Source organism: Chironomus tepperi, unplaced genomic scaffold (genome assembly GCF_022539635.2).
Source record: "Chironomus tepperi strain 1889 unplaced genomic scaffold, CSIRO-AGI_Ctep_v1 contig_137, whole genome shotgun sequence".
NCBI classification, from domain to species: Eukaryota; Metazoa; Arthropoda; class Insecta; order Diptera; family Chironomidae; genus Chironomus; species Chironomus tepperi.
This window is the reverse complement of record NW_027226259.1, coordinates 1228269-1245162: the sequence shown is the minus strand read 5'-3', so window position 1 is coordinate 1245162 and position 16894 is coordinate 1228269. Positions and strand designations below refer to the sequence as shown.

The 16894-nt window shown below is 33.2% G+C and overlaps 1 protein-coding gene across 5 annotated transcripts in view; it reads left to right on the top strand.

The window, feature by feature from the left end:
* Positions 1-16894, top strand: part of LOC139087729 (protein turtle-like) — a 102433-nt gene that overhangs the window by 17061 nt on the left and 68478 nt on the right. The window contains exon 1 of one of the 5 annotated variants that reach the window (XM_070636626.1): positions 8915-9141. The exons of the other annotated variants lie outside the window; for them this stretch is intronic. The gene's annotated coding sequence lies outside the window, so the exon portion shown is untranslated. Of the gene's footprint in view, positions 1-8914; positions 9142-16894 lie in introns of those variants that run through there. 5 annotated transcript variants of the gene reach the window in all.

Below are 16894 nucleotides of genomic sequence, written 5' to 3'. Positions count from 1 at the left end.
GTCTGTATCTTTATGATTTTCAATAAATCATGCATGATTATCAATTTCCTCGAATGAAATCACTGAGTTTCTCAACAATGCCTCAATAATGGCCCGAGAAACACAAAGCATGCAAGGAGCATGCCCTCAAGTTTATTTAGGGTACCAATATATATTAGGGTAGATATTCTATTCATCTTGTATAGAATGTCTACTTATCTATTAGAGATAGACTTCAAATAGCTTTGTGTCGCTCGGGCATATCTACAATAAATAAGGAAGTAAACAATACTCCCAGAAATACTCATCAAAATAGAATTTTCGTACAGATTCCCACAAAAAAAATTTGAGTATCATCATCGTCATCTGGCACAGTGATGAGAATAAAAGCAATGTAAATGTATAGTATATTCCCAACTGGCATCAGCAATGATATTATCCAGAAACTAACCGTAACGAAAATTTGATTAGTATTGAATATAATTCAATCTTTTTTTATCACATCCACTGTTAATAGACCTTAACAAAATAAATCACAAAGCTGATTCACCTTGATGAGCACATTCAAAAAGAAGCACAAAATGGCATAGAATTTGAAAATGCTGAAACATGAAAGTGATCAATTCATTCTCGATATGAGCATCTCATAATAAAAGGCGCCGTTCTGTAGTCCATACTTTTTTTCCACCATCATCATCAATTGATTCAGATTGTATGTGCAAGCAAGATTTCAGTTATTTTCTTTTTTGTTGTGTATATAGGAATATACAGCATAAATACAAGCATAAGTAAGCACAACGAAAATCATAAATTGAAATATTCCATTCACACTCCGTCACTTCTTCTTAGCTTGTTATTTTTGGGCAGTTTTGATGGTTCATTGGATGGAAAAGTGTTGAGATTATTTTAGACAGTTCTGACTTGCTGGCAATCTTTGACTGTTCATGGATGTTGCAAGATTGTTTTTTAATCTTTTTTTGAAAAACTGAACTGCGCCTCCAAATCGTACCCACAATCATTCCACCCGCATTTCTCACCATACCATACCGCACTTTTTTTTTTGGATATATTCAATCGTCGACATGAAGGCATAATAATATTGAGGAAAAGGATTGATGTGTTGTGTTATTAAAAAGTTTGAAATTCCTCACGCTGTTGCTGCTTGCTTTCATTCAGCACCTTTTTTTTCAATCCCTTTTCGGTATCCCTTTTTGGTAAAGGCTCAGTAGCTTTAATAATAGCAAGTTGCTGTGCCAAGAAAAAAAAGGCGAATGAATTAAAAAAAATGAAAGTCAAAAAAATCAATGAGAATAATGTGCAAAGAGTCAAAGGGTCCTTGTATACATACACACACAAGCTTGTTGTGTGCACTTGAAAAGCCATTCCTTAATCCCTTACCGCATTTGCCATTCAATGATCCTCAACCTCTTATGCCTATTTGATTTACTTACCCTCAATTTAATTTATTCATTTCAAGATTTTTTCGAGTTTCTCTAAACGATTTTCTTGTTCCTACCTAACATCTTTAATTTTTAAATCCTTCAAGTGCTTTATCTCTTTCTTTCTTTCTTTTTTCAAGGAAGTGCATAGCGGAAATTGAAATTTTCATTGTCATTGGTAACTTTTTATTCCATCTTTTCTGACGTTCCAAATTGGATCATTCTTAGAACACCTTTCATGTAAATACAACGTTACTTAGACGACGGATATACACATTGTTATGCTGCCATGTGCTTTAATTGAATTGCAACTTACATATTTACAGCGATAATTTGAATGATAATTGGAATTTTTGGTAGAATTGAGTTGAATTTGTACTTAAATTGCTGTATTTTTGTTAGATTTGGAGCAGAACTGGAAATAACTGGCTCGCTTGAACCCTTGTGCCATTTGAAAGTAGCTCCTGACATTTTCAACAAACGACTACGAAAACTTTTCTATTTCAAATTTGTCATTCTTACAAAAATACGCTGAAACTCATCCACCTGTAAAGACTTTTGCACTTTTCCTCCTTCTTTATATTTTCATACGTAAAATTCCAGCTACAAAAATCCATTCACATCGCTGATCCATGAGATATGATTTGAAAAAAAAGTCTCATGATTCACTGGCTTGTAAATTTTAATTATTATAATATGACAATAACAAGATTTAAGCTTACAATGTAGCATAAATTTAAAAATAGTGTAGGAAGTGAATGAAATGCTTATAGCATAATAAAGTCCGTTAGATGGAATTCTTGATTTCTTTTGTGGAATTGGATTTTGCATTTTGTGGAGGCACGAGAGACTTAAGGTAGACAGATATAGCTAGTCCAAGCATTTGAGTTGGAGGGGCTTATCCCTAAACTACCAACACACCTACCCCCTACCCCCCTTCCTAATACGTGTCTAAGGCAAAGAGGAATGACTGACAATGGCAAGCTCACTTATCTGCACGTGTATTTCCACTTTTTTTTTATTTGCACACTCAGCATCTATTTTGGAATGAACAAACTTTCTTAAACTTTTTTGATCCCATTTTTGCGGATGTTTGATAAAAAGATTAATAAGTTTTTTCCATTGTTTTTTCTTCATTAATGGAAAGTTTCTTATCAATTCAAATAAATTAATATTTTTATGGATGCTTTTTTGGGGGAGTCGATGAATCTATTACATAGAATGGCTGGCTATAGACCTGATTGATTGGATTTTATTGCTGGATTATTCGGGTTCTAACCGAAGATAGTCATTATATGGAATAGTTTGATGATTTGTGGGCAATATAAGCTTACTTATCTACTAAGCTGGCCGTAGAGAACAATTGTGATCCATGACTTCCCTCAGATGTCTCCTACAACTGGTCCTATCGCTGGCTACCGCTTACCAACTGTCAATCGATTTTTAAGGCACTTTTGGACCACTTAGTTCAAAGCTAGATCACCAAAATTGAAAATTCATAGACCTTCCTGCAATTACTGTAGCTTCACTGCCGAAATTTCAATGTTGTTACGTCAACCAATTTCTAATCAACAATAAAACGTATCATTTCCTGCGATAAAAGAAGTCATGCAAAAAAATAATCGAATCAGTTGACTGAATGCCTTGATTTGATCTTTTGACTAATAAATTATGCATGAAATTCATCAGTAAAATCCATAAATTATTTTAGTTCTAAGTAAAAATGATTTGATATATGAACTTTTTTCTCTCATATAAGCAAGTCATTATGCTAAACGCTTGGAAACATCCTGTTTATTTCCCACAGTAATATGAATTTTTTTTTGTGTCGGTTTGTGACTTCAAGACAAGAAGTTGTGACTTCAAGAAGATGTTTCCAAGGTTTTTGTGACTTTAAGAAAATCGGAAGGAATAGCTGAAAAGTATTTTAATTCCTTAAAATTGCGATGAGATTCCCGCGGCATTTAAATTTCAACAATTTAGATGTCAATCGTGCAATTTGAAGAAAATTCCATAAAAAACTTGTCGTCCTTATAAAAACAGCCATAAGATAATGTAAAGTCAGGAATTGGGGAGGATAATCTTTATGAATATAAAGGCACAACAACGAAATTGCCTTTCCATTATAATACAATACATAAAATAAAATGATAAGTAAGAATCCATAGAAAGTCTGTAAGTAAATCCTATCAACTCTAACCCACATATCCCATTAAACTTTTTTTTCTTCTTCTGTTTGAGATTCCACCGCATCAACATCCATTTCAAATTCATATCCCATTTAAATTCCAAAATTCCTTCATAGCAGCGAATCTTTTTTTTTTCCTACGTACTTTTATTTCCTTCTCACTGTTTTTTTTTTCTTATGAAAATATTTTTCTTTTCCACAAACGCCATCGCATATATGAGTGTACATAAATATGTGTGTGAGAGAGATGGAGGAATCTTGTATAAATATAAATGTCCTATTGGATGTGGTAACATAGCGCATTCGTTGCGAATAAAAAATTTGTGATGCGAAAGGTTTTCGTGGAATTGAGTACTGAAGGAAATAATGGAAATGCCATTTCAATCATAGATGTTAGTTTGCTATTGAGTGGGTTTTTCGGTGGAACATTTTAATTGATTGGAAAAATTTATTCATGGGAATTTTTTTGTCATATTGAGTATTCGAATTAGTTACACATACTGAGGCTCATTGGGGGCTGTTCACTAGTGATGTTCTTGAAAAATGGACATGTAGGAGCACAACTCTTGCTCAATGATGAAGTCAACTTAAGAAGACGTTTAAGGGAAGTCATGAATCGCAACTGATCTGTACGATCAGCCAATTAAGCTAGCAAATCAAGATTAATGCCGTCAGTGTCGGGCAGTTAAGGACAAAATCTGGTATATTTTCTTGCAAAATGTTATAAAATTCGTTCTGAAACACTTGGCTTCTTTGGGGTCTTTCACTTATTACGTTCGCTTTTTAGAATGAAGTAGGGTAGGGAGTCTACGATTTTGTTGCAGCAGTAGCTTGATAATGGCCTTTAACACAGTAATGATCCAGATTCAGTCTTAAAAATCATGTCAAGTGGTTAAGAAATGATGTCTAACCACATATGCATTGATAAAACTGTCAAAATTAAGCCTTTAACTATGCAAACCCTAAAAATCAATCAAAAGCATTAGACGTAACTTACAAATGACTCCCGTTTGGAATTATTGTTTATTTTCGAGTTCCTAATAACTCATAAAAATGAGTCTTACGCCAGTAATTTTTTCTGTTTTATTTATGTCCACACAAATAATGCTCATAAAAACTGCAAAGAGCTTTTTTGCGGATGCTATAATCTTAAAAATGGGATGACAAACAAATAAACACAGCAGTAAATTAAAAAATGCTTATCAAAAAAATATATATAGTCACCCAGACGACCTATAAACTCACTCACCTTTTACTCAATAATTCCCAAGATAAGCTAAGTATATATATAATATGTGGATGTATGGTATGAAAAAAAGGAGGAAATTTCCTTTATTTATTTCCAAATCTCCTACAGTGAGATATTGCTTTCATATACATAAAATATATTTGCACATACATATATCTTATTTCAAACAGAACACAGTGTTTTATATCTGAGCCGTTTAGCTAAAAAGAATAAACGAACGACAGTTCTTTTGTGGCATTTGACAAATTTCAATGCCATATCAATATTTTGATGTTCATCGCTTATCATTTCACTTCATCGAACTCGAGAAAGAAAGAAGAAAAAAAGCGAGAGTGAATTTGGCATATAAACACATCTACACATAGACGTTGTTTAATATTGAGTGTAATTCGAAATTCCGACCCCTTAGAGATGATACGACAGAGACAAGACACCGTTTAAATAGGATGTAAAGAAAAAGGGAGATGGGGAACAAGAAGTAGAATAATGTAAAAATATCTCTGAAAAATTGGTATTTATATTTCTTATTAGGGTAAATGGAACAGCAAGTGTTAAATGTATGTAAAAGTGGCAATGAAGCGTATGGGGTCGTGTGCTTGTGATGTTTAGCATTTATGGCGGGATGGAGCTGCAGATGCAAATCTTGGGGAGTGATACTCAAAGGCAAATTCCGTTAAACAATCAAGAATCTAGTACACAACTGCAAAGATCCCATATTTGAGGATGACATCACTGAGCAATGAATCATTTGTAGTAGCAAGGTTTTAGCTACAATGTGTAATTTTCCACCTCGAAAAGCATAAACTGCGCTAAAATGTTATTTTGGAAAAAGTTTATTTCCCATGTCAAACAATCAAATAGATGTAGATAGATGTGTATGTATACAGAAAATATTTTCTATCCTTATTCCTTTTAAGAATTGCTTGCACTAGCAAGAATAAGAAGTAGATATGCGATATGATTCGATCACAGTTCAGTCGCTCGTTATAGCATAAAAAAGCGGATTTCTCGTGTATTTCTTTGTTATTACTATTGTTGTTGTTGTTATTGATGCTGAATATATGTTTGTATATACGTATGAGTCTGCATGTTTAAATATTAAATTTCTTATCATTCAAACTGCAGCTCAAGAGGAAAAAAATGTGTTATTCTTCCCACTTCCATGTTTGTCTTCCTTAACGGAGGTTGGAAATTTTTCAATAAGAGCTCATTTTACCCTTGGGAAATGCACTAAGGTGTTGTAGCAGTAACAAACCTGATTATTCATTCATTCCACTGACACAAAATAGAGTTGACTCTATAAAAGTGTTAGCAGCATACAATAGGATGGTTTATGCAAAAAAAGAAAGTTTAATCCTCCTCACTTCATGCGCTGTGCCTTAAGCAACTCTGAAAACTTTTTTAAAGCTTCCAAATTTCGATTTAATGGTCGTGAAAAGAGAAATATTTTCAGGACGTGAATTTTTGAAATGGAGAAGTGGATTTGAATTGAACATTTTCTCTGCATAAAAAATTTGAATGCAGCTTGCAATCCGTTGCTTAAAAGATTTAAAGCATAAACATCAGAATAATGCAAAATAATGCAAAAAAAAAGTTTTCCTTCTTTTTTTGGGATTAGCAATAAGATAACGTTTGCGGATAATGTTTGGCAATAAATGGAAGTTGAACATTGATTTTTGATGATGGCGTTAAGCTGTTTAATGCTTTGCTGATACTTTCCTTAATATTTTTATAATGAGGATTTTACGATTTATGTCAAGACTTGAAATAATTGGATTAATATTGATTTTTTTTCTTGTACAATTTCTTGTTGTTATGACTCAAGAGAGTCTATCCATCCTTACTGTACATCAAACTTTGTCATAGATACCTTAAAAAGGATATTAAAACCTCCAATTAAACTTAAAAGATCCTTCAATTTGCAACTAAAAGTTATCACCATAGCTGCCACCCCCAGTATCAGACCCCATCCAATGGCAACATAAACATCTCTCATTACATCCTTGATATGTTGATTCTAAGATTGACAAATCCTCAAAAAACGACAAATATTATTGAGAAGGAAAATTTTTTACTTCCTCATCTCCAATTATTGACGTGTCCTTAATGTGATTAAATCCCTTTTGATGTTTGTGTTGTGATTTTCATCTTTTGACATTTTTCTATCCTCAGTGACTTTTTTTTCAGGCATCGTTAAATATTTTAATCGAATGATGTTTGACAGGTTGATAGTTTGCAGCCAGAGTGTCTAGATTTTTAGTTCTATTGATCTAATTCAGTCTTTCTCAAACTTTATCGTCCGTGACACATTCCAATGTATTCTGTGATACACCTGAAGGCATTAAGAGTAAGCTAGTCGCGTATCCTCAATCTAGAGTAGCTCTAGTTTAAGTTGATAGCCATACTTACTCATTTTTGCTTATTGATCCATAAAATCATCACAAAACTTTCTACGAAGGCTTATTTAAGGATGAACTTTAATTCGTTCCTCAAAAATCATTCAAAATACCCAAAAACTTAATTCCATATCCACCCTCTTTGCTGAACTATGTAGATACAAGAAAAAGTAAAATTTGTAAAAAGATATAAAATTAAATGAAAGAAATCCAAAGATAAACACATAAAGAGCACACAAGGCAGAATAAGCAGAAAAAGAAATGAAAATTTGCAAAGTGAGCGGAGATAAATGAGATGTGGAGAATGTCTTTACATCCAAAAAAAGAAGAAAATTCTTCTACGTCTTCTTATTCTTTTCTTTCTTTCCTTTCATCTGTGACAATTGCAATTCATCAAACAATTCTCTCGTGTTGAAATCTAAAAGGATGATGATGACTGACTATGTATAGTGCTGTCAGTATTGTATGAATGATCTATATAGACGCTTATGTATGTAACATATAGCATGGGATGAAAACGGCACCGAAAGTGAGGAAATGAATATAGAAAAGAGAAAATAGAGGGGTTGAGAGATGAAATTAAGGAGCAAGTATGGAATTATTGTATGGGGGATGTGAGAGTGAAGATTCTAATGGGTCAAGTCTGATTCTTAAGATTAGCATTAGGCATCTATATAGTATGTAGTTAAGGAGTCGTCTATTTAATACAAAATGCGTTTGGAGGGGGAAAGGGGGTGTTAAATAGTATGGGTGAACTTAAAAAATATCCAAAAGTCAGCATCAAGTTGAGTTGAGCCGCTTAATTCAATTTAAGTCATATAAAACAAATAAGACATCGATCTCTGATATTATATAGCGTAAATGCATGGTTTAAGTGCATATCCAAATAATTTGTATTATTAGTCATCTACATTCCAACCCTAGAGTTAGTTCCTATCAATGGAACGTGACATCTCCATTAGAAATTGCCAAACTATACAACAGACAAAATTATAGCGAAAATTGCGCTTAGAATGACAATAAAATTCATCGAATTTGAAATGGAGACCAATTCTGAAAGAAGAAAGAAAAAAATCAGCATTGCCTGTGTGGATTTGACAAATTCTCACATGATTTTCTATTTTATTCACACAATTTGACAGTTTCTCTTTCATTCAATCTCTCGCAATTTTCCTACTCAAAAAACTTTAGTGAGTAATGGACTCTCAGAGAATGAAAAATGAGTAAAGAAATGTGCTACATAGAGGAATTTGTAAATTGGGAACTAAGGGCTCGCTGCTGTGAAAATTGAGCAGAACAAAAGAAATTCTCAAACACTTGCCGCGCAAACTCCTCTCTCGTTCTCTCATGATTTTTCATCCCCCTTGTGTACAGTCACAAATACAATAATGGAAATTTTCATACAAATGTTCAATTTGAGACAGTAAGGACAGGATATACATACAACATCCTGTATCGTGTATTTACAAAAAAGTGATGAAAAAAACGTGAGAGTTGAGAGTGAGAAAAACAGTAAAAATTATATTCAGTATGCGAAAAATCAGGGCTGAATAGTGAACGAAAAGAAGGAAGCATAAAAAAAGAGTGTGAATGGAAGAAAATCGCGAGTGTATGAATCAGGGCTAGTTTCAGTTCTTACCATTCACGCCAATCGAGACGTATTGTATACGGTGAGCTCCTTGTCGTTCAATTTTTGTGAGCTTTGCTGAAAAGGAAAAAAGAAAAGAATTTTTAATACATAAAAAAAGTGGAAATATAATTGTGAAAAATTGGAAAAATCAATGAAAATTGGAAAGTTTTGATGTCAATTTAGTGAAAATTTTAGAAAAGTGAAACAAAAAAGGAAAATTCTCTTAAAAAAGAGAGAAAATAATTTTTTTTTATGAAAAAGTGAGGAAAATTTTTCATTCATTTTCATGATATTTGTTTTTTGCACATAAGAGGATCACCATTTTGAGGATTAAGGATTAATTTCGCATAGTGTAGACACCACAAAGTACGGCAGTTTATGACAATCAGAGTCAGTCAAATTAAATCTTGCAATTTGGGTCACAAGGGGATTTTCTTGCTCAAAAATTCATTCACAATTTCCATTCCTTTTTTTTCTCGTGTGTGCTGCTGCTGTGCTGTGTGTTCCTCTCCTTTGTCAATAAAGGATTTTTTTATTCCCTTTCTTCTTCTTCTTTTCATGCCACACCAAAGAAAATTTTCTTTGTACTTGTTTCTTTCCTCTTTTTTTTTTCGGGAAGAAGCATCCACATAAAAAGTATAAAAAAAAGTTTCACAGGAAAAACTTTTTTTTTATTTCTTCTTCTTTTTTCCTTAAATTTCTTTGCTCTCTGTCGCTTTTGCCTTTGCTGGAAAAAAGGAACACACCCATTTGTTTTCCTCCCCATGAAATTTACTCTCTCTCCTCTGTCTCAATGTCTCTTCATTTCTCTCATACTGTGTACACATACAATTAAAGGATATTCTTATACTATTAAGCACACGGACGTGTATGGACGTAAAGTAAATTGAGAAAAATGAGAAAAATTCCTCGTTTGTATTTACCTACAAAGTGATGTGCTTAGTGGAGTAAGGTGGAAAAATTGTGTAATTTTCCTTCATTTCTGATGCAATCTTTGAAATTTTGCTTGACTTTCACTGAAATTGTAGACTTAAATGTGAATTGGAACTTGTAAATTTTGACAAGTCTTGCTTTCATGTTGGATTTTGTGTGAAAATAATTTAGTGAAAATGAGAGAATTCGACATGTTTTGCACATAATGGTACACATTTTCTGGGGTAAAATGATGTCATTTCTACTTAAGCGCAAAAATGTCAAATATTTTATTTGGAACTAGTGCATTATACCAATAAAATTTTAGTGTTTAGCATGGTTTGAAGTTTATTTGAATTTTTTATGGAAAATTAGACACTAGTCGGTTTTGTGCTTTATGCTCTGGTTTCAAGCTAGTTCTGAGTTAGTTAGAAGCCATTTCAGCTAGATTATAAAGAAGTCATGACTCATGGTGGACTTAGCTTGACTATATACCAGTCTTTATGAATTTAGCTTGATTATAAGCTACTTACTTCGCTGACTGTACAGATTAATTCTGACTCATGGCCTCCCTTAGATAACTCCTAAAGCTGGCTCTATCTCTAGCTCCCGTCTGCCAATTACCAAGGACAATATTATCTCTATCGACAGCTTCCTTCCAATTTATGGTTATAAGCTACTCCATATAAATTCTAACCAAATCTACATCCATGAAGTCAGCCTTATAGGCAAGCAAGGCTGGTTACTGGACCATGTTATGCAAAGAGACAATTAATTGTGGCAATTCCTCATAGATTATCCTTAAAATTGCGGATATCAAGAACAAAAGAAACAACCGAACATCCCCCATCCAATTTATTCACTCTCATGTAATCCATCGTGGACCAATTAACACATACTATGTGTTCAAATTTAAATTCAGTAAAAATAACTAAAGGGAATAAATTGAAATGTTCAATTAAAAAACATGCATTCATTAATGCTGTCAATAAATTCAGACGAATTAAATTTAAAAAAATATTCGAGTTGAGTGTTTTTATTTTTCTGTGTCTGTCGATTACATTAACATACTCGCTGGTCAGCATGATAGGGTTGAATTGCAATTCAAGTGTTTTGTGCTCAAAATTTGAATATTCAATTTTAAAACATTTCGAAAATTTTTATTAAATTAAGAAAATTCAGAAATCTTAATTAATTCCATGACTCAATGTTCCTCCAAAAAAAAAAAAAAAACCTTTAGCTATTCAGATCTTTAAGATCCAGAGCTGCGCTAGGGCGATTCGCGGCTAATGATTGTTTAACGAGTGAGGGTGCGCCAGACCACTGCACTCAATAGACCTACAGTTTATAGTGGGATCAGAACCACTCCTTTGATGACGCTATTATCAGCTTATTGTCTCTGCCTTCCTTTGTAGGCCTTCCTTTGTAGGCTAGAGACAATAATGTTCCTCCAAATCCTGCATAAATTCAACAAACATTTTAAACAATAAATGGTGACACCCCAAAAAGGTACCAATTCATACCCCCCAAACACAATCGAAAATGAGCATTATTTGGTATTAAAATTTACTGAAATATAAAGGAAAAAGTCTCGTTCCATAAAAAAAGTATGAAAAATTGTCAAACCCATTCAGCCTTCACAGCTGTGAACAATTGTTGACGAATAAAATACGACGATAAAGAAGAAAATATTCCGACCCGTTTGAAATTTGCAAAATTTGTCAAAACCATTTCAATTCTAACGCAAATTTTCTTTCTCAGCTTGCTTCTTATTGTTTTGATATGCTTGTCTAAGTTCGGAAGTCACTGTGGTGTGCGACGCATTTTTGTAAGATTCATGACTGTATGTAGTCGAGAGATTCATAAATTTTCATTACTAAAGTACAAAAATACATAATTAAGAATCTTAAGGGAGCCTAGAAGGGAATAAATCTTCCAGAAAGTTTCAACATTTCACGCAACTTGACAACCGTCTTAGCATTAATGCTTAATCCTTTCGTAAAATTGTAAACACCACAAGAATTTTGTTCTACAAAACTCAGCTATGAAAAGCCCAATCCAATCTCATTTTCATAAGAACATGAAAGGAAGGGAACAAAAAATTATGCACAAAAATTTTTTTCAGCGCCCTTGCTGGAAACAAATGGCGAAAAGAAGACAAAAACAAATGTTAAGACACAAAAAGAATTAATGAAAATGAGAGGAATGAAAAATTTAAGGTGACAGATTGTGCGACGTGGTAATTAATTATGAAATGTTATGCTGCTTACCTTTTGTTCACATCATACTTTACATACTTCCTTTTGATTAAATATTTACTGGAATTCATTTTAAATTCGCAAAATGAACTTGAATTTATTGATTATTGTCTGAAAAGGGAAGTACGAATGATTGCGATCTGAGCTGTTCAGGCACAGAAATTGAAAATTCTCGAAGCATACCCGATCGGCAAATATTAAAATGACGCCACCATGACAACGTGGTGGCAGCATACTTGGATCTTAGTACCAACTGCAACCCCTTGGTTTGGTCAAGTGCCGATCGGGATGAAAGCTTCATAAAGCTTCAAAATACTCTCAAGGCATCAAAACATTATTTCTACAGTTTTTTTTGTCAAGAATACTAACGTAATCTGCTGCCATGGAAATCTGAAGAAAAAGCTTTCATTTCCATTCTGGGAAACGATTTTATTAAAAAATTAAATTCAATTTTCGAGAAAATTTGCGACTGTTTCATGGCTATATCCAAGTAATTAATTTTTGCCCTTGGGGATTATAATGATTGTCAATGTTTTTACAATGTATTGATGGATAAGGAGATGAAGGTTATGTAAGCAGATTATGATTTGTGTAGACTAAGATTTGTTGCAATTTGCAGGAATTGCTTAAATGATAAAATCCGAATTATTTCCTTTTGTCGTCATCTGATGGTTCTCGCGGTTAAGATTGTCAATTTAAGCCACATAGTTAAGCCGCATAGCGTTCGCCATTGCCATATTAGTCGCTATCATGACTGATATGTGGTCAAAAGCATTATCAGTAGATTGATAGATTCAGTTCTTACATATAATCCAATTCTGTTGAAACAATAAAATTCTCAAAATTGCATACATAAATCCAAAATTCATTCTCTATGCTTCACATCAAGCATAAATATTTAACCTGACAAAAAATTCCACAACCACAACCAGTAAAAGTTTCAAGTCAACAAAAAGTTTTAGATGAAAAGCTCAAATAACCACACAAATCATCAATAATTGACCTTTACTTCCATCTCTTAACCATTCTTCTGAATTGAATTAAAAAGTCCAACCATTCCCACAGATTCCCCCTAATTTGTCTTAATTTATCGACAGAATAATACAGCATAGAAAGTAAAGTCAATTGAGCAAAAGAAGTATAAAAAAGAATTCATTAAATTCGTTCACGCCTTAAAATTTCATGATTTCCAGTTTTCATAAATCCAATGAATTCGTTCATTAAACTCCACATGCCTCTTTTAGTTCCACAACCTTCTATTACCTTAAAATAATAATAAAAATAAAATAGATAGGTTGTAATGATTTCCATTTGCATGTGGGATATGGAAATCCGGTTGAAAAAAAAGGGAAATAATTTGATTATTATGTGAAGATGTCGAGGATCAGAAATTGAATTAAAAAGCATCTCATGAGGGAACAAGGAAATGGGAAATAAAAGTAAATGGATTTGAAGAAAAATATTTCATGCAATTTTATCAATTAAATGGTTCAGTAAGTTTTAGGCATGTAAATATCGAGATGGGGATTATAATTTGCCATAATCTACAACAGTGGTGGACAACCAGTGTTCCACGGCACCAGAAACATACCATGAACTGTATGTCGTGTGTAGATTTGGTTTTGACTTACCACCAATATGTACCTCGTTATAAAAAAGGTTGCCCAACACTGATCTACGCAGATTTTGAGAATCTGAATGCTAAAATTAAGCTAGACATGAATTTGAAATGGAAATTGGCTGTATTAATGAATTTATTGAAGTTTCCTGAGATTTAACAATAGCTGTAACATTGTTCATGGGAATCTCATAACAATATAGCATAAACTGCTTCATAAATTCCAAACTAGCATTTTCATATTAAATCAGCAAGCTATCGCATTTCAAAATCTAGTTCAAAGAACCCTTAACAATCCAACCCTTTATAAATAAACTCCATCAAATGTGGAGTTGACAAGAGTTAGAAAAAAAAACAACCAAATAGTAGAAAATTTTTCATATTTACGCCGCGTCCCGTCGCGCAATCTCATATCAGTAGGGGTGAAAAAATGCAAAAAATAACAAAAAGGCAATCTGTCACCAAGTAATCGCTCATAGCTAAACAATCGACACAGTGGGGAAGAAGAAAACAATAGAAAAATGCAAATGAATTAGTGAGAAATGGCAATAAATTTTAATAGGCAGCTTTAGAGGACATGAAAGGCAATTAAACGTATTGATTGGATATTGTTATTTTTAAATTGAACTATTTGACATTATGCTGATTATACTTATTGTAGACTTACGTTTCCTCAACTGTCTACCTTTTAAAGCAGCACACAGCAAGTCCATCAATTGTAATTGTTATAATCTCAACCGCAGTTTCCGCTACTTTTCTTGTAAATAATTTAATTGCCTCATTTTCTCTTTTTACTTTTTAATCCACAAAAGAAGAAGGAATGTGCCTTGAATGTCCACAATTTCCATTTCTTATGTCATGTCTCCTCCATCATCATCCTGCAATTGACACTTAAATGAAAATCTTTTTCATCATATTATTATTTTTATCTTCTTTTTCTTTCCTTTTCATCGTACATTTCCAATTTTCAGTGACTTGGAAAAGTAGAAGTGTTTCCGTGTCGCTGACTATTCCTTTTATTTTCATCTTCTTATTCCTCATCTTTTCTTTTTGTGTGCTCCCCTCCTATATCTTATCATTATCATCAGCAGATGAATATTTTTGTCGCTTGAAATGTAAAGTGAATAAGTGGGTGAGACAGACCATATAAGGGATTGTCGGTGCTGATTCAGAGATGAGCTTTTTTGCAATTATGATAAGATTTGAACCCTCTGCTGCACATTCTTTTGATTTAACGTTGCAATGATCTTCAACTTGGCTTGATATTGTTCATTAATTAGTTGAAGTATCTTTACTTCCGAACTGACTAGCTCTGTAATCTGGTTTGTACTAGGGATCGTCCGAAATTGCAAGCTTGCAGCCTTGGACAAACTTTAAGGTACAACCCAAAACTACAGTCTAGTGAATCTAAAACTGCAGTATTAAGACGACCTAGTTTGAACTGATTCTTTACCTCTTAAGCAATTGAGCTGGCTCTATAGCTGATGCTGATCAAAATTTCATAATTCTCATCCCCAAATGAATTCTTGTCTTTATCAGCAGCCTTTGGCTGTGCATTGTTTCAAACAACCATTAATCCAACTCTGACTAACCTAGAAAATAAGACAGTAAGTAGAAAAATAAAAATGAGAATGTCAAATTGACGCGGCAAGGGTGCAAACATCAAGCTCTTCATTCTCCTTCGAGAATAAGAAGAAAAAGCAAGAAAAAAATGTAAAAAATCACGAAGAAATTTTCTTCTTTGTTTGATATGAACTCTATGTACATCTTTATGAATATGACTAGGTATATACCTACTATATATATGTATGTGATGATGATGTCGACACGACACGACATGAAATGGAGTAATAAAGAAAAAGTTTTTTTTTGTATCTTGTTAGGTGGAGAAAGAAAGCACAGGACGATGTTACAGTGGGGGTCGGGGATGAAAAATCTTTCCCGACAATACACCCAACCACACCCGCAAGCTATAATGTTTCCACCCGAAAAAAAAGATTCTTTGACTTTACTTTTTTATTTAAAAAATTACATCAAAAAGTCAACTACTTACTCACTTCCAACGCGATTCTTCCTTTTCTCTCTAACGCGTTAGTTCACATTATTATTAATGTGTATCCTGTGTGTTACTCGTGATCTGATATGTATGCATAAACACACGCACCAAATTTTTTTGTTGGCCCCTTTTTTTAGTGATCCTTTTTTTCATGTTGTACCGAATACATAAAGAGAGAAAGTAAGAGAGGCAGAAAAAAAACTAAGTGATTTGAAAAATTATTTTTGGGCGTAGAGACGACGTGTGGAAGGCAATGCGGTAGAGTAATTTAAGCCTTCCATGAAGGTCATCAGGAATGTGTGGTGAAAGAGATTACTTTTTTGCCTTTTAATGTGCTCTTTTTTTAGTGCTTTGAAAAATATGTTGCTATTATTTCTGTTTGAGTATCCTGGATATGGATATGTTTTGGATGAAGTGTATGAATTTGAGATAAATTGGATGGGAGTCAATTTGATAATTGGATTTGCTTTGTTCAGTATTTTAACAAATTGAGTGAAATTTCCACTAATTGAACTGTTTCCTAGAAACCCATTTTCTGTCATCCAGCTATAGCTATCCCTGATTAATAGAGGCTATTGAAGTTCGTTTGACTAGCCTACATTGCTTGCCTGCATGCATAGAGTGTATAAATATTGAAAAATGGAAATGAGCGACATTGAAGGAATGAAGAAGAATTTCAAGGTGATTTTGCATGCAGAGAATAGAAAAGGACTTTAAAACCCACATAAAGCTCATTGTATAAACTTATTTGTGTGACATGTCAAGATAATAAAGGTAAAGGAGAACTTTTTTTGTGAATGATGATGAGTCAGAGTCACAAACACAATGAACAGAAAGAAAAATAATGGAAAATAAATTCCAGTCGTCCTATCGAGTCGATACTCGTTGGCATAGAAAATTTTTTGTTGCCAATTTTCAATGTGATTGATACATCCAGAGAAAGAGAGACTAAAAAAAGTGCATAAACGAGGGAAAATATTTGGATTGAAGGCAATTTATGCTAGCAGTGAATTGAAATCATGTCAAATTCACACAAACACACATGCAGGATCTCATATGGAATGAAATATATATAAAATTCTCATTTTTTATTGTCATTTATGTGCATAGAGTGTAAAAAAAGGCTTCTCTATTTATGCAGCATTGTATGTCGCACTGTACTTCAACAC